Source organism: Nerophis lumbriciformis, linkage group LG21 (genome assembly GCF_033978685.3).
Source record: "Nerophis lumbriciformis linkage group LG21, RoL_Nlum_v2.1, whole genome shotgun sequence".
Classification (NCBI taxonomy): domain Eukaryota; kingdom Metazoa; phylum Chordata; class Actinopteri; order Syngnathiformes; family Syngnathidae; genus Nerophis; species Nerophis lumbriciformis.
Window position 1 is genome coordinate 11,445,168 of NC_084568.2, and position 19,833 is coordinate 11,465,000.

Below are 19,833 nucleotides of genomic sequence, written 5' to 3' on the forward strand. Positions count from 1 at the left end.
TCACTTAGCCCTGGGTCAGAAAATATTGGCAGTCATAACTGTTGAAAACCTGATGTTTTTCCAATGAACTACGCAAGATGGCACTCACTGCTTTTGAGTGGTCCGCATCAGCAGCTTTACTGTCGCCTGCATCACCTTTAAAGTTTTGAAGAACAGTTATGGCAACTATACAAATATGTTGCTATAAGATTCTTTGAAGACTTGGGCATATATTCATAAAGATTCTGAGAATCCTCTCTGAGAGCTCTTACCTTAAACTAAAGATTTCTAGTGAGGAGTCTTAGCTTAGAAGTGATTCTAGAATGTTCTCAGAGAACTCTGAGCATGGAATGAACAGAAACTCCGATCTTAGTGAGGAGGTGTGGTTGACCCTATTGCAAGGTATGAGTCATCATTTCAAAAGCCGTTATTGGTTGATCCTAAGAGCCAGATAAAAAAAATACTTTTGGTTATAATGGGCTCAAGATGAGCCCTCGAATTGAATCTCCTCTTATGAAGACAGTGACTGTAAATTATATTTCACATAAAAGAAAATATCTGGTTAATTAACTTCAAAATTATCCTACACAATGTGTGAAAACTTGGGCCCACTTGCAGAGTGTTTATAGTCATGCTCATACCACTGTCCTCCAGTGTTTAGAGAATACCTCTCCTGCCTCTTCTGGAACTCCTAAGCTGCTTAAAAGTCATCTTCTCTGCTCTTAACAGATATCATCTTATGAACTCTCTTAAGAGCTAGGATTCTTTAGGAATAGCTTTTATCTTTACTAGGATCTACTCCAGGGAATTCCAAGAAAACATCATGATTCTAAGAGATCTCACCTTAAGAACTCTATTAAGAGCTAGGATTCTTTAAAAATAGCTTTTATCTTTTCTAGGATCTACTCTTCTCTTTAAGATGGAATTCTAAGAAAATGTCATGATTCTAATATTTTTCCCAGAACTTCGCCACCAGGAGCAACTCTTTGCACCAAGAATCTTTAGGAATACGGACCCGGTGCTCGCCCTACCCCAGAACCAATTATGGCACAATCTCAGTCAAGTCATCCACTTTCATTACATTCGGAAGTTTGTTGGGGGTCATGTTGGATGAGGGTGTTTCTAATCAAAACAAAATGCACAATGACACAATTAACGGATTTTAGTCAACGAACAAAAACGAGACAAACATTTAATCAAATTTAATTTGGTCTTGGAGATAGGTGGGGATAAGTTTGGAATATATCCAACCACAGCTCTTTAACAGCATGCATATGAAAGAAGGGCCGGACATTGGTTACGAAGGAGAGCAAAATGAGTTTTATATTTCACAGCCAAAACACAAATGTATGTTTTTGCATGTTCCACATCGTAATATGTGCACACCTGGGAGAAAGTGAAGAGGCCATGTTTCGTTTTTGATGCTATCATATCAACAGGCAAGTCTGTTAACTGTAAGTGAAAGGTAATTCTACCTTATTACTTATTTACAAAAAATCATTTTCTCTGCCTCAGGGAATGGTTTATTTCAATGGTTCTTAACCTGTTTATTATAAATTTAGGGCCCGGGCAGCCCTAAATTGAATACATTGATTGATTGATCGATTGAAACTTTTATTAGTAGATTGCACAATACAGTACATATTCCGTACAATTGACCACTAAATGGTAACACCCGAATACGTTTTTCAACTTGTTTAAGTCGGGGTCCACGTTAATCAATCAATTCATGGTAAAACATTCTAACTGAATTAAGAGTATATAATAATAAATGTACTTTCATCCATTTTCTACCGCTTGTCCGTTTCTTAAACTGTCAATAAAATTAAAGTGCAAATAAAAATTGTTTCATCACTTATCATAATTTTTGCGCTTAAAAAACTTCTCTATGACACTAGCTCCAGACTTCTTCTGTTTGCTGGATATTGTCATTACTGCTCCAAGTGGTGGGAAAGTATATTACAACTATACGGACCACAGCTGAGACACACATTTTTTGACGGCCCAACAATGGTTATGGTTAAGAAAGGCTGAGTTAGTGTATCGGAGGGTGGGTTTTTCAGGGTGGGGGAGGAGTCAAATCGAGACGTACTGTTCGTCCGTCTCAGCACTTTTGACAGGGATTTCCAAAGACCAAAAACCAAGATGGCGCTGCGGCTGCCGTGGAATCAGTCTGCGCGCGTTCGAAGATGCAAGGAGTCTGAGAGCGCGTGTTTGTTTAGAGGAGCCCAGCATTGTCTTCAGGCCTCGTACGTCAGCGCCGTGCTTTCTCAGCGGCCTACAGGAAACCCGGCCGCCATGTGCAGCAAAACCTTTTGGCTCGGGCCGAGGGAGAGGAAGTGCTGGTGGGGCGGGGGTACGGTTTGAAAAGATGTGGGTCATTTGTAAATCGGCAAAACAACAAGTGGTCAAGAAGTGGGAGGAGGCGAGGTCATCGAGATGTAAGACTGTTGTTTGATGACGTACGCGTCTTAAAGACATAACACCGCCGCATTGAGCAATTATTTTGGATTTTTAATTCCTAAACAAAGAAATGTGACAAATGCATATTTGTCAAGTTTTGCATTTTTTTCAGTGGGGGATGGGATAAATTATGGAGTGGAACCCGCTGACATCGAGGTCCGCTCCAACGTATTATAATTAAAAAGTGCTCGCTTAAAGGGGAACATTATCACCAGACCTATGTAAGCGTCAATATATACCTTGATGTTGCAGAAAAAAGACCATATATTTTTTTAACCGATTTCCGAACTCTAAATGGGTGAATTTTGGCGAATTAAACGTCTTTCTAATATTCGCTCTCGGAGCGATGACGCCATTTTCTCAAACACCGAGTCAAATCAGCTCTGTTATTTTCCGTTTTTTCGACTGTTTTCCGTACCTTGGAGACATCATGCCTCGTCGGTGTGTTGTCGGAGGGTGTAACAACACGAACCGGGACGGATTAAAGTTGCACCAGTGGCCCAAAAATGCGAAAGTGGCAGGAAATTGGACGTTTGTTCCGCACACTTTACCGACGAAAGCTATGCTACGACAGAGATGGCAAGAATGTGTGGATATCCTGCGACACTCAAAGCAGATGCATTTCCAACGATAAAGTCAAAGAAATCTGCTGCCAGACCCCCATTGAATCTGGCGGAGTGTGTGAGCAATTCAGGGACAAAGGACCTCGGTAGCACGGCAAGCAATGGCGGCAGTTTGTTCCCGCAGACAAGCGAGCTAAACCCCCTATCGACCCTAGCTTCCCTGGCCTGCTGACGTAAACTCCAAAACTGGACAGATCAGCTTTCAGGAAAAGAGCGCGGATGAGGGTATGTCTACAGAATATATTAATTGATGAAAATTGGGCTGTCTGCACTCTCAAAGTGCATGTTATTGCCAAATGTATTTCATATGCTGTAAACCTAGTTCATAGTTGTTAGTTTCCTTTAATGCCAAACAAACACATACCAATCGTTGGTTAGAAGGCGATCGCCGAATTCGTCCTCGCTTTCTCCCGTGTCGCTGGCTGTCGTGTCGTTTTCGTCGGTTTCGCTTGTATACGGTTCAAACCGATATGGCTCAATAGCTTCAGTTTCTTCTTCAATTTCGTTTTCGCTACCTGCCTCCACACTACAACCATCCGTTTCAATACATGCGTAATCTGTTGAATCGCTTAAGCCGCTGAAATCCGAGTCTGAATCCAAGCTAATGTCGCTATAGCTTGCTGTTCTTTCCGCCATGTTTGTTTGTGTTGGCTTCACTATGTGACGTCACAGGAAAATGGATGGGTGTTTATAACGATGGTTAAAATCAGGCACTTTGAAGCTTTTTTTTAGGGATATTGCGTGATGGGTAAAATTTTGGAAAAAACTTCGAAAAATATAATAAGCCACTGGGAACTGATTTTTAATGGTTTTAACCATTCTGAAATTGTGATAATGTTCCCCTTTAAAGGCTGTTTGCATCATTTACGTCGGTGCCTAGAGGGTGCTAACTTTCCAATGTAACATTCAGTGTGAATTGTGTGCGTAGCGATTTAGCAAAGTATAGCCACTCATAGGGTGTGACTCTTTAAGGGCACCTAACGACTCAATCCGACTCCGATTCCTGGGGTGACGATTCGATTCGGAATCAATTTTCGTTTCAAAGCTATTTTCGAATTGTATTATGTGGTATAATTACAATTAAACTTTTTCAGAACGGGTTACAGGTTAGAAAAGCTCCTTCTGGTTGCATTAAGATGGCCTAAAAACATATTTTTAAAAACGGATTCTTATAAAATATATATATTTATGCATGTATATATGTATATGTATGTATATGTATGTATGTATGTGTATATATGTGTGTGTGTGTGTGTGTATGTATATATATATATATATATATATATATATATATATATATATATATATACATACAGTATATATATATATATGTATACGTACTGTATATGTGTGTGTGTGTGTGTGTGTGTGTGTGTATATATATATATATATATATATATATATATATATATATATATATATATATATATATATATACTGTATGTATGTGTGTGTGTGTGTGTGTGTGTAAATATATATATATATGTGTGTGTGTGTGTGTGTGTGTGTGTGTATATATATATATATATATATATATATATATATATCAATCAATCAATGTTTATTTATATAGCCCTAAATCACAAGTGTCTCAAAGGGCTGCACAAGCCACAACGATATCCTCGGTTCAGAGCCCACATAAGGGCAAGGAAAAACTCACAACTCAGTGGGACGTCGATGTGAATGACAGAGGACCACAGATGTGTGTGTGTATATATATATATATATATATATATATATATATATATATATATATATATATATGTGTGTATATATATATACACATATATATAACAATGTGTGTGTGTGTGTGTATGTATACATGTGTGTATATATGTACATGGGTTATGGGTTTTACTTGTATAGCGCTTTTCTACCTTCAAGGTACTTAAAGCACTTTGACAGTATTTCCACATTCACCCATTCACACACACATTCACACACTGATGGCGGGAGCTGCCATGCAAGGCCCTAACCACGACCCATCAGGAGCAAGGGTGAAGTGTCTTGCTCAACGACACAACGGACGTGACGAGGTTGGTAGAAGGTGGGGATTGAACCAGGAACCCTCAGGTTGCTAGCACGGCCACTAGCCAACCACGCCACGTCGTCCCTCGTGCATATACATATATTTACATACATATACAAACCCCACTTTGTGAACAAATGCGTGAGAAAATAGTCTAAAAGTTTAAGAACAACATTTCTCAACCAGCCAATGCAAGGAATTTAGGGATTTCACCGTCTACGGTCCGTAATATCATCAAAAGGTTCAGAGAATCTGGAGAAATCACTGCACGTAACATTGAATGCCCGTGACCTTGGATCCCTCAGGCGCTACTGCAGTTTATATTCCTTAGTTTAAATTCCGGAAGAAATATATAGATCCAACATCGATTTGAAAGGAAATATATCAATTTTATCCGCATTAGAAAAGAGAAAACATTGGACTTAAAAATGGGAGACTTCATACGAACCCTTTTAATGACGTTAAACGTTATTCCAGTCTTCAAGTCATCTAAACACAAATGACTGAATAAGGTCACAAATAATACAAACGCGACAAGACAATATCGTAAATGACAGCAACTTTCTACTACAGCATGATTGCAAAAGCCACAACAAACACAAATGACACAACACAATAATATAAATCCACAACACAACTTTAAGCCACAAAGGAGGTGAGGAAAGTGACAGCGGAGCAACTTCCTGAACATACATTAGTAGTACTGAACAAGTCCAAAGGTTATTTATGAATGAAAAAGTGGTCACACTTCATTTACCTTTCCAACTTCCTTCACTACACACTTCAACTTTGTATTGTGTTTTGGCTTATAGTTGTTGTGTTGTGGTGTTTGTTTTTGTTGTGACTACCGTAGCTGTTTATTTAAATAAAAGTAGCAGCTGTGATGATCCGTTGCCCGGATCATGTTTGTTTCGTTTTCGATTCCCTCGGTTCCTGTTTCAGCACCCCTGGGTTTGTGTTTCTTGGTTGTCATGGGTGCTGATTATTTTCACCTGCTTCTGATTAGTGTTCGGAACGCTCACCTGCTCCTGGGCACTAATCAGAGAGATGTTTATTCCTGCTTTTCGCCACACTCGGTCTGGCTGTTTTATTTGCTTGCGTGCAACACGTTTCGCCATTACCTTTTCGATTCCTATGCTTGTTTTATCTTTTTGCTAAGCTTTAGTTTTTGCTCCTCATGCATTCGGCACACGTTGCTTTTGTTTGTGTTTTGTCTGATTTTGTGGACAATAAATCATTATCTCACCTGCACTTTGCCTCAGGAGTTCCTGCTCCATCCTTGGGAGAATAATCCACGCATCACCATGCGACCACGGCGTGACAGCAGCAGGTCAGGTTTTTTTTTCACTTTATTTTGGATATTAATATTGTATTATTTTATGTTGGAAAACAAACACAGAAGTAGCAGGTACATCTATTGTTAAAATCTTCTTTACTTTTATTGAAAATGTCTTGAATATTGACTGAGAGCATAACAAATGTATGTGTATATATGAATATGTATGTGTATATATATATATATATACATATATATATATGTGTATATATGTGTGTGTGTGTGTATATATATCTCGTTAAAAGAATCGTTCACTAATCAGCCTTTTATTGGTGTCTACATAACAGCACAGTATACAGTGTATCCAGAAAGTGTTCACGACGCGTCACTTTTTCGAACATTTAATGTTACAGCCTTATTCCAAAATTTAATAAATTCATTTTTTTCCTCAAAATTCTACACACAATACCTCATAATGACAATGTCATGTTTTTTTTTTAAATTATTATATAAATAAAAACCTTTTCAAATTGTCATGTTTTGTTTTAAAAAAACAACTTTTTTACATTGTCATATAGGGTATTGTGTATTTTGAGGACAAATTACATTTGATGTAGAATAAGGCAAAAACATAACAAAATGTGGAAAAACCGAAACGCTGTGAATACTTTCCAGATACACTTTTTAAAATGTGTTCTTTACAAACCTTTTCACATTGTCATTGTTTTTTTGTTTTTTAAACATTCGTTTCACATTGTCTTTTTTTTTTTTTTTTTTAACTTTCACATTGTCATGTTTGTTTTTGTTTTTTGTATTTTTTTATTTTTTTTTAGAAAAAAAAAACTTTTACATTGTCTTTATGGTTGTTGTTTTTTAAACCATTTTGCATCGTCATATGGAGTATTGTGTGTAGAATTTTGAGGACAAAAATGAATTAATTCCATTTTGGAATAAGGCAATAACAACAAAATGTGGAAAAAGTGAAGCGCTGGGAATATATTCCGAATGCACTTTAAAAAAAAAACTTCACATTTTCCTTATGGGATTTTATTTTTAAACCTTTTTTAAATTTTCATTACGGTTTACAAAAACAAAACTTTTCACATTACTTTAAAAAACAAACAAAAAAACTTCACATTGTCATATGGGGAATTGTGTGTAGAATTTTTGTGGACAAAAATGAAGGCTGTAACAACAAAAAGTGAAGTGCTGTGAATACATTCTGGATGCACCTTCTCTGCTTTGGCCCCGCTCACGCTCGTGGTTGCCCCATTGCGGTTCTAGTCTTTGCCACTTCTCTACACTTCCTGTGTGCTATTTCTGTTCCTCTCACCTTAAGTGTGCATCCTTCATTATTTTCCTCACTCCTTTTTGAGTGCTCTTTTTGTTATTATTCTTATTTATTTTTCTGCCCTGCGTTGCGGTCCCACATGTTTTGTCATTTTTCTATTTTCACGACGCTGAGCTCCGTTCGCTTTGTTCTCCGTCGCCCTCACCTGGTTAAATGATTATTTATTGTATATTTCGACAAAACCGAAACACAAGTAATTGTCCATTATTTGAATAAATTAACATACTTTATTAATCCCCCCAAAATAACCAATCAATCTTGAACTAAAATATATCTACAAAACAAGATATTTTTATTTTTATGACATTTTTGGGCATTTAAGTTGAACCAACTAGTAATTGAAATACTTAAATTTTATTTAAAAAAATATTAGTAATACATTCAATAAAAACTAATTTCCACAACAACTGATTATTATTATTATTATTACAGCAATATACAACATAGACAACAAGCAAAAAATGACTTGCTTGTGGTGTAATGTTGATGCTCATAATTCCAGGGGTCATGAATGCAACTTCGCATGCAAAACCGTCATTGTTGCATAATGAGGAAGTGCCATGTTGTGTTGTGGCTACTGGCTAGCGCTGTGGTGCTACTGTACTGTGTGTGGTGTTATGAGGACTATTGTTGACATCTTCATATCAACAATAATAATAATGCATTGTTTACAATATATTACTTGTACAATATCACTACAACTACATTACTTAAAGTAAATTACTTGTACACTATTACTACATTACTTGCAATGTATTACTTGTATATTATCACTACAACTATATCACTTACAGTATATTACTAGTACAATATCACTATTACTACATTACTTGCAATATATTACTTGTACATTATCACTACTACTATATTATATGCTCTATATTGTACAATATCACTACTACTATATTTACTATATATTGTACAATATCATTACTAGGCTACTACTACATTGTTAACTACATACTGTACAATATTACTACTACTACTACTGCATTGTTTACTATAAATTGTACAATATCATTACTACTAGATTGTTTAGTGTATTTGTACAACATCAGTACCACTACATTATTTACTATATATTACTTGTACAATATCACTTTTACTACATTGTTTACAATATATTACATGCACAATATATCACATGTACAATATCAATACTATTTACTATATATTACTTGTACAATATCAACACTACTATATTACATGTAGAATATAACTACTACTACATTATTCACTATATGTTATAAAACCCAAAACCAGTGGAGTTGGGACGTTGTGTAAATAAAACCAGAATACAATGATTTGCAAATCCTTTTCAACCTATATTCAATTAGACTGCAAAGACAAGATACTTAACGTTCGAACTAGTAAACTTTATTTTTTGCAAATATTAACTCCTTTGGAATTTGATGCCTGCAACATGTTTCAAAAAAGCTGTGACTAGTGGCAAAAAAGACCGAGAAAGTTGAGGAATGTTCATCAAACACTTATTTGGAACATCTCACAGGTGAACAGGCTAATTGGGAACAGGTGGGTGCCATGATTGGGTATAAAAGCAGCTTCCATGAAATGCTCAGTCATTCACAAACAAGGATGGGGCGAGGGTCACCACTTTGTGAACAAATGCGTGAGCAAATTGTCCAACGGTTTTAAGAACAACATTTCTCAACCAGCTATTGCAAGGAGTTTAGGGATTTCACCATCTACGGTCTGTAATGTCATCAAAAGGTTCAGAGAATCTGGAGAAATCACTGCACGTAAGCGATGATATTACGGACCTTTGATACCTCAGGCGGTACTGCATCAAAAAGCGACATCAGTGTGTAAAGGATATCACCACATGGGCTCAGGAACACTTCAGAAAACCACTGTCAGTAACTACAGTTGGTCGCTACATCTGTAAGTGCAAGTTAAAACTACTATGCAAAGCGAAAGCCATTTATCAACAACACCCAGAAACGCCGCCTGCTTTGCTGAGGCTGAGCTAATCTAAGATGGACTGATGCAAAGTGTAAAACTGTTCTGTGGTCTGATGAGTCCACATTTGAAATTGTTTTTGGAAACTGTGGACGTTGAGTCCTCCGGACCAAAGAGGAAAAGAACCATCCGGCTTGTTTTAGGCGCAAAGTTTAAAAGCCAGCATCTATGATGGTATGGGTGTGTATTAGTGCCCAAGACATGGGTAACTTACACATCTGTGAAGGCGCCATTAATGCTGAAAGGTACATACAGGTTTTGGAGCAACATATGTTGCCATCCAAGCAACGTTATCATGGATGCCCCTGCTTATTTCAGCAAGACAATGCCAAGCCACGTGTTACAACAGCCTGACTTCAACCCATGCACGACACTGTGGACGGCCTGACTATCTCCTTCAGCATTAGACTGTTCCATCCACAGTGCAATAGACTGTTCCATCCACAGTGCAATAGACTGTTCCATCCACAGTGCAATAGACTGTTCCATCCACAGTGCAATAGACTGTTCCATCCACAGTGCAATAGACTGTTCCATCCACAGTGCAATAGACTGTTCCATCCACAGTGCAATAGACTGTTCCATCCACAGTGCAATAGACTGTTACATCCACAGTGCAATAGACTGTTCCATCCACAGTGCAATCGACTGCTACATCCACAGTGCAATAGACTGCTACATCCACAGTGCAATAGACTGCTACATCCACAGTGCAATAGACTGTTCCATCCACAACGCATTAGACTGTTCCATCCACAACGCATTAGACTGTTCCATCCACAGTTCATTAGACTGTTCCATCCACAGTTCATTAGACAGTTACATCCACGGTGCATTAGACAGTTACATCCACGGTGCAATAGACTGTTACATCCGCGGTGCAATAGACTGTTACATCCGCGGTGCAATAGACTGTTACATTAACAGTGCATGAGACTTAAATCCACATTTCATTAGACTGTTACATCCAAAGTGCATTAGACTGTTACATCCAAACTGCATTAGACTGTTACATCCACAACACATTAGACTGTTACATCCACAGTGCATTAGACTGGTACATCCATAGTGCATTAGACTGGTACATCCATAGTGCATTAGACTGTTACATCCACAGTGCATTAGACTTTAAATCCACATTTCATTAGACTGTTACATCCAAAGTGCATTAGACTGTTACATCCAAACTGCATTAGACTGCTACATCCGCAGTGCAATAGACTGTTACATCCGCAGTGCAATAGACTGTTACATTAACAGTGCATTAGACTTAAATCCACATTTCATTAGACTGTTACATCCAAACTGCATTAGACTGTTGCATCCAAACCGCATTAAACTGTTACATCCACAGTGCAATAGACTGTTACATCCACAGTGCATTAGACTGTTACATCCACATTTCATTAGACTGTTACATCCACAGTGCATTACACTTAAATCCACAGTTCAATAGACTGTTACATCCACAGTGCATTAGACTTATATCCACATTTCATTAGACTGTTACATCCAAAGTGCATTAGACTGTTACATCCAAAGTGCATTAGACTGTTACATCCAAACTGCATTAGACTGTTACATCCACAACACATTAGACTGTTACATCCACAGTGCAATAGACTGTTACATTCACAGTGCATTAGACTGGTACATCCATAGTGCATTAGACTGGTACATCCGCAGTGCATTAGACTGGTACATCCGCAGTGCATTAGACTGTTACATGCACAGCCCATCAGACTGTTACATGCACAGCCCATCAGACTGTTACATGCACAGCCCATCAGACTGTTACATGCACAGCCCATCAGACTGTTACATGCACAGTGCAATAGACTGTTACATCCACAGTGCAATAGACCGTTACACCCACGGCACATTAGACTGTTACATCCCTTATGCAAATATAAACATTTTTGCAGCTTCCTGTGAGGTTGAGTTGTTTTTGTCTAAACGTGCCGCACCCACAACTTTTGCATTTGTTACTGAATTACCCATTTTTGTCTTTTTTTGACAAGTGCATGTTTTCTTGTTTGTTTGTTGCTAAGCAGAATTGTCAAACACAGAAAAAAGTGTGTAACCACGTGGTAGAATGTGACCGAGGTTGTGAATATTTAGACTAAAGTGATAAAATGTTTGTTAAAACAAAAGTACATACATTCAATATTGTTAATATGCTGATGAATATGTCTAAAAATTATTTAAACATGTAATATGTTCACCTGGAAGTAATTATGTGTGATTGAGGCTTAGTGTCGACCAATAGGATCAGGGGCCCTCCCCGTCTGGGCGTGGGACGGTTGCTCAGTCGGAGCAAAGCAGGAAAAGAAAGAGGTTGTGTGTGTTCAGAAGATTAGCCTGAGAACAGCAGAAGTGCAGAGCAAACACTCTGAAATTGATGTCAGGGTGTTTGCTCTGATTACTGCTTTGCACACTCTTGGCATTCTCTCGATGAGCCTCAAGAGGTAGTCACTTCACAGGTGTGCTTGAAGAATGCGAGAATGCCAAGAGTGTGCAAAGCAGTAATCCGAGCAAAGGGTGGCTATTTTGAAGAAACTAGAATATAAAACATGTTTTCAGTTATTTCACCTTTTTTTTGTTAAGTACGTAACTCCACATGTGTTCATTCATAGTTGTGATGCCTTCAGTGACAATCTACAATGTAAATAGTCATGAAAATAAAGAAAACGCATTGAATGAGAAGGTGTCCAAACTGTTGGCCTGTATTGTATGCATGTATGTACAGTATATATGTATGTGTGTGTATGTGTATATGTATGTATATATATATATATATATTAGTATATTAGGGTTGTACGGTATACTGGAACTAGTATAGAATCGGGGTACTAATGAATCAAAAATGGTACTATACTCTGTTCGAAAAGTACCGGTTCGCCATCTTTATTTTATTTTTTTTACAGGCACGATGGCGTGTCGTCGTCACGTCGTGTCATTGCTGGTTTTACGAGCAGACGAGCATGTTTGGCGGCACACAATCACGAAGCACTTACAAGCAGACAGTGTGTAGACAGAAAAGGGAGAACGGACGCACTTTGGCTTAAAAACACTGAAACGCCCTCAGGAAGAGGTGCTTTAAGACATGGCTAGCTATTTAGCGGCTAATGTCCATCCGCCATCGGCAGTATTTTAGCTACTTCTAAATCACTAATCCTGGTCTCCATGGCGACAAAGTACGTTTCTTACAAGTATCATCCCTGCAGGACGAGGAATAGATAAACATGCTTCACTACACACCGTAGCTCACCGGCGTCACAATGTAAACAAACGCCATTGATGGATCTACACCTAACATCCACTGTAATGATACCAAGTATAGTAGCGTATCTAGTCGACACTACTATGATTACATCGATATTTTCTATCGTCACAAAATATTTTTTTTCTTTATTTTGTTAAATTCATATTATTTTCATAAACTCAGGAAAAACGCGAGAACTTAAAATATCACCAATGTATGATCCTGTAACTACTTGGTATCGGATCGATACCTAAATTTGTGGTATCATCCAAAACTAATGTAAAGTATCAAACAGAAAAATAAGTGATTATTACATTTTAACAGAAGTGTAGATAGAAAATGTTAAAATAGAAAGTAAGCAGATATTAACAGTAAATGAACAAGTAGATTAATAATAAATTTTTACAAGTTGTCCTTAATAATGTTGACAAAATAATAGAATGATAAATGACACAATATGTTACTGCATATATCAGCAGACTAATTAAGAGCATTTGTTTGTTTACTTACTACTAAAAGACAAGTTGTCTGCTATGTTTACTATTTTATTTAAGGACAAAATTGTTATTCGATTGCAATAAGAAACATATGTTTAATGTACCCTAAGATTTTTTGTTAAAGTAAAGCCAATAATGCCATTTTTTGTGGTCCCCTTTATTTAGAAAAGTATCAAAAAGAAGCGAAATACATTTTGGTACCGGTACCATAATATTGGTATCGAGGCAACCCTAGTATGTATGTATGTATGTATGTATGTATGTATGTACAGTCGTGGTCAAAAGTTTACATATGGTGTTCCTGGGATTAAAGGCCTCACCTTTTCTCCTCCAAACATATTGCTGGGTATTGTGGCCAAACAGCAAAATTTTTGTTTCATCTGACCACAGAAATTTCCTCCAGAAGGTCTTGTTATAGTCTTGTGAAGACTTCTGAAGGTCCATGTGGTGTCAGATGAAACAAAAATTGAGCTGTTTGGCCACAATACCCAGCAATATGTTTGGAGAAGAAAAGGTGAGGCTTTCAATCCCAGGAACACCAATCCTACTGTCAAGCATGGTGGTGGTAGTATTATGCTCTGGGTGGCTGCCAATGGAACAGGTGCTTTACAGAGAGTAAATGGGACAATGAAAATGGAGGATTACCTCCAAATTCTTCAGGACAACCTAAAATCATCAGCCTGGCGGTTGGGTCTTGGGCGCAGTTGGGTGTTCCAACAGGACAATGACCCCAAACACACATCAAAAGTGGTAAAGGAATGGCTAAATCAGGCTAGAATGAAGGTTTTAGAATGGCCTTCCCAAAGTCCTGACTTAAACGTGTGGACAATGCTAAAGAAACAAGTCTATGTCCGAAAACCAAAACATTTAGCTGAACTGCACCAATTTTGTCAAGAGGAGTGGTCAAAAATTAAACCAGAAGCTTGTGGATGGCTACCAAAAGCGCCTTATTGCAGTGACACTTGCCAAGGGACATGTAACCAAATATTAACATTGCTGTATGTATACTTTTGACCCAGCAGATTTGGTCACATTTTCAGTAGACCCATAATAAATTCATAAAAGAACCAAACTTCATGAATGTTTTTTTGTGACCAACAAGTATGTGCTCCAGTCACAAAAAAATAAGAGTTGTAGAAATTATTGGAAACTCAAGACAGCCATGACATTATGTTCTTTACAAGTGTAGGTAAACTTTTGATTGAGACTGTGTGTATATATATATATATATATATATATATATATGTGTGTGTGTGTGTGTGTGTGTGTGTGTGTGTGTGTGTGTGTGTGTGTGTGTGTGTGTGTGTGTGTGTGTGTGTGTGTGTGTGTGTGTGTGTGTGTGTGTGTGTGTGTGTGTGTGTGTATAATGTGTATGTAAAGTAACCAAAACGGTGGCCTTCATTACAACACTTTTATAAGGCTTTTGGTTGTTTAGCGGCTCCAGACGGATTAGTTTTATGTATTTTTGGTCCAACATGGCTCTTTCAACATTTTGGGTTGCCGACCCCTGATCATGGGTTCTAAAGCACCACGAGTATACATTTAGATTTTAGTACCCAATCAAGTTTTTACATTAAAATATGCAAGTTTTCCTGCGTATGATATGCCTTTTTGCTGCGTTCCTTTTACCTCGGAAGTTGGAAGTCGGAGCTGGGAATGACGTCACACCCGAGTTGTGAGCGTTCCAGCTAGGAAAGGTATCCTTGCATATGCCGTGAATACAAACAGTATATAAACATACAACAATACATCGTATATGGCTGATTTAGTGCGGCAAAAACTAGCCATAAGTGCTAATAAATGATATCATATAACTTATATTATTGTTTACATTCAGCGCAGCCATCTTTGTTGAGAATGCCCCAACTTTTCAGTTCCAGTCGAAATTTCCGACTCGGAACTCGGAAATTCCGACTCTCCAGTACAAATTGAACGCACCATAAGAGCATATCAGAGTCAGAATCCGCTTTATTGGCCAGGCATGGGGCTTCAAACCCGGCTTTAAAAGGCTGTGCACTCCAAAAAAAATAGCACTGATGCATTTATTTTTTTGTTTGATATATTGTGCTTCTGAGTTAAAGTGCTAGTAGAAATGAAAAACGAGTTGACTTGATATGCTTAATTGTGTTTCACCGTATCCATTAAACCAGAGATACAGTCTGGTGTGCCGTGGGAGATGATCTAATTTCACCTATTTGAGTTAAAAAATATTTTTTGCAAACCAGTAATTAAAGTCTGCAAATTATGTGTTATTGTTGAGTGTCGGTGCTGTCTGGAAATCGGCAGAGTAACCGTGTAATACTCTTCCATATCAGTAGGTGGCAGCAGGTAGCTAATTGCTTTGTAGATGTCGGGAACAGCGGGAGGCAGCGTGCAGGTAAAAAGGTACCTAATGCTTAAACCAAAAATAAACAAAAGGTGAGTGCCCCTAAGAAAGGGCATTGAAGCTTAGGGAAGGCTATGCAGAACGAAACTATAACTGAACTGGCCACAAAGTAAACAAAAACAGAATGCTGGACGACAGCAAAGACTTACTGTGGAGCAGAGACGGCGTCCACAATTTACATCCGAACATAACATGACAATCAACAATGTCCACACAAAGAAGGATAAAAACAACTGAAATATTCTTGATCGCTAAAACAAAGTAGATGCGGGAAATATCGCTCGAAGAAAGACATGGAACTGCTACAGGAAAATACCAAAAAAAGAGAAAAAGCCACCAAAATAGGAGCACAAGACAAGAACTAAAACACTACACACAGGAAAACAGCCAAAAAGTCCAAATAAGTCAGGGGGTGATGTGACAGGTGGTGACAGTACACCTACTTTGAGACAAGAGCTATAGTGATGCATGGTTGGTTATGGTTTAAAGTCATAGTCAACAACTTTTTACTGTCAACTGAGTTTAGTTTTTTAATGATTTCTGCTGGTGGTGTGCCTCCGCATTTTTTCCACTTAAAAATGGTGCCTTGCAGAGTGTTTACTTGTGTGATATCATATGCGATACAAGTATTCCTGCAGTGTTTGCTTGTGTGTGATATCATGTGCACTACAAGCAGTCCTGCAGCATGTCTACTGGTGTGTGATATCATGTGTGACACAAGCAGTTCTGCAGTGTTTACCGATGTGCGATATCATGTGCATACAAGCAGTCCTGAAGTGTTTACTTGTGTGTGATATCATGTGCGATACAAGCAGTACTGCAACGTGTTTACTTGTGTGAGATATCATGTGCGATACAAGCAGTACTGCAACGTGTTTACTTGCGTGAGATATCATGTGCAATACAAGCAGTCCTGCAGAGTGTTTACTTGTGTGTGATATCATGTGCGATACAAGCAGTCCTGCAGCGTGTTTACTTGTGTGATATCATGTGCGATACAAGCAGTCCTGCAGCGTGTTTACTTGTGTGTGAGATAATGTGCGATACAAGCAGTCCTGCAGAGTGTTTACTTGTGTGTGATATCATATGTGATACAAGCAGTCCTGCTGAGTGTTTACTTGTGTATGATATCATGTGCAATACAAGCAGTCCTGCAGCGGGTTTACTTGTGTGTGATATCATGTGCGATGCAAGCAGTCCTGCAGAGTGTTTACTTGTGTGTGATATCATGTGCGATAGAAGCAGCCCTGCAGCATGTTTACATGTGTGTGATATCATATGCGATACAAGCAGTCCTGCAGAGTGTTTACTTGTGTGTGATATCATATGCGATACAAGCAGTCCTGCAGTGTTTACTTGTGTGTGATATCATGTGGGATAGAAGCAGTCTATACTTGTGAAAAACTAGACTACCAGTTAACATTTAAATGTCCTCCAATAAGCACACAATTTATTCTATTTTACTAAAGTAATTTGCAAAGGGTAAACAAGCTAGCTACTAGGAGCTAGCAGATACACAACAGCTAAGCACACAATAGCACACAAGCTGGACATACGTACTAATCATTGAACAATAAAAGGTGACATTTGTAAATATAAAAAAGTGTCAAACAATCATAGTTGCATATTACTTACACATACAAAGTCTCCAAGGCAGAAGCGTATTACAAAGTATCCAGTAACAAACGTGATTACATCAAACAACCTAGCGCATCAATTATTGTGACCAGTCGGTGTCACCAAAAACAATTACCACTCCAATTTCACTTAAAGACAGCAAAAATCCATTAATAAATAGGTCAGTGTTTTTCATGCCTCCTATTGTTTTGTTTGACTCATTTCACTAGATCAAACTTTTTCTAACATTCCACACGACTATATATATATATATATATATATATATATATATATATATGTGTGTGTGTGGGGAGAAAAAATCACAAGACTATTTCATCTCTACAGGCCTGTTTCATGAGGGGGGGTTCCCTCAATCATCAGGAGATTTATATATATATATATATATATATATATATATATCTTCATACATACAGTCTTAGTCAAAAGTTTACATACCCTTGTAAAGTGGGCGCAGTTGGAACACCCAACTGCGCCCAAGACCCAACCTCTGGGCTGATGATTTTAGGTTGTCCTGAAGAATTTGGAGGTAATCCTCCTTTTTCATTGTCCCATTTAAAGCACCAGTTCCATTGGCAGCAAAACAGGCCCAGAGCATAATACTACCACTACCATGCTTGACGGTCGGTGTGGTGTTGCTGGGATTAAAAGGCCTCAAATTTTCTCCTCCATACATATTGCTGGGTATTGTGGCCAAACAACTCAATTTTTGTTTCATCTGACAACACATGGACAAAGATAAGACCTTCTGGAGGAAAGTTATGTGGTCAGATGAAACAAACATTGAGCTGTTTGGCCACAATGCCCAGCAATATGTTTGGAGGAAAAAAGGTGAGGCCTTTAATCCCAGGAACACCACGCCTACCGTCAAGCATGGTGGTCGTAGTATTATGCTCTGGGCCTGTTTTGCTGCCATACAGAGAGTAAATGGGACAATGAAAAAGGAGAATTACCTCCAAATTCTTCAGGACAACCTAAAATCATCAGCCCGGAGGTTGGGTCTTGGGCGCAGTTGGGTGTTCCAACAGGACAATGACCCCAAACACAAGTCAAAAGTGGTGAAGGAATGGCTAAATCAGGCTTGAATTAAGGTTTTAGAATGGCCTTCCCAAAGTCCTGGACAATGCTGAAGAAACAAGTCCATGTCAGAAAACCAACCATTTAGCTGTACTACACCAATTTTGTCAAGAGAAGTGGTCAACAATTCAACCAGAAGCTTGTGGATGGCTACCAAAAGCGCCTTATTGCAGTGAAACTTGCCAAGGGACATGTAACCAAATATTAACATTGCTGTATGTATACTTTTGACCCAGCAGATTTGCTCACATTTTCAGTAGATCCGTAATAAATTCATAAAAGAACTAAACTTCATGAATGTTTTTTGTGACAAACAAGTATGTGCTCCAATCAATCTATCACATACATACACTTGTAAAGAACATAATGTTATTCTATGTTGATTTAATAAAAAAATAAAAAGAACATAATGTCATGGCTGTCTTGAGTTTCCAATAATTTCTACATCTCTTATTTTTTTGTGATAGAGTGATTGGAGCACATACTTGTTGGTCACAAAAAACATTATATATATATATATATATATATATATATGTGTGTGTGTGTATATATATATATATATATGTATATATATATATATATATATACGTGTATATGTGTGTGTATATATATGTGTATATATATATATATATATATGTATGTGTGTGTGTGTATATATATATATATATATATTAACTGAGCTGCCAGTTTTCTTTACTGTAAAATCTACAGTACGTTAATTGATTTTACAGTTAATGACGCTAAATTGAAAAACGGTATCACTGTTATTTTTACAGGATTATGACAACTGAGCTGCCAGTTTTGGGGAGTTTGTTTACCTTAAAATCTGTGCTTGATGTTTTTACAGTTCATTACTGTATATTGAAAAATGGTATTAATCTTATTTTTTGTGTGAAATTCTGGCGACTCAACTCCCAAGTTTTTGTTTTTTTTACCGTAAAATCTACGCTTGTTGTTTTTAAAGTGCATTACTGCAAATTCAAAAACGCTATCGCTCTTATTTTTACAGTAAAATTCCAGCGACTGAGCTGCCAGTTTTTTTGTATTGTTTTTAACCTAAGATTTACGCTCATTAGTGTAAATTTGAAATTGCTATCACTGTTATTTTTACAGTAAAATTATGACAACTGAGCTGCCAGTTTGGGGTTTTTATTAACGGTAAAGTCTGCACTTGTTGTTTTTAAAGTGCATTAATGTAAATATAAAAATGCTATCACTCTTATTTTTACAGTAACATTTTGGCGACCGAGCTGCTAATTTATTATTTTATTT

The 19,833-nt window shown here is 37.6% G+C and overlaps 1 protein-coding gene across 3 annotated transcripts in view; it reads right to left on the reverse strand.

The window, feature by feature from the left end:
- The window catches only part of fli1rs (Fli-1 proto-oncogene, ETS transcription factor-related sequence), a 32,002-nt gene that overhangs the window by 8,903 nt on the left and 3,266 nt on the right, over positions 1-19,833 (reverse strand). The gene's annotated exons all lie outside the window — the stretch shown is intronic.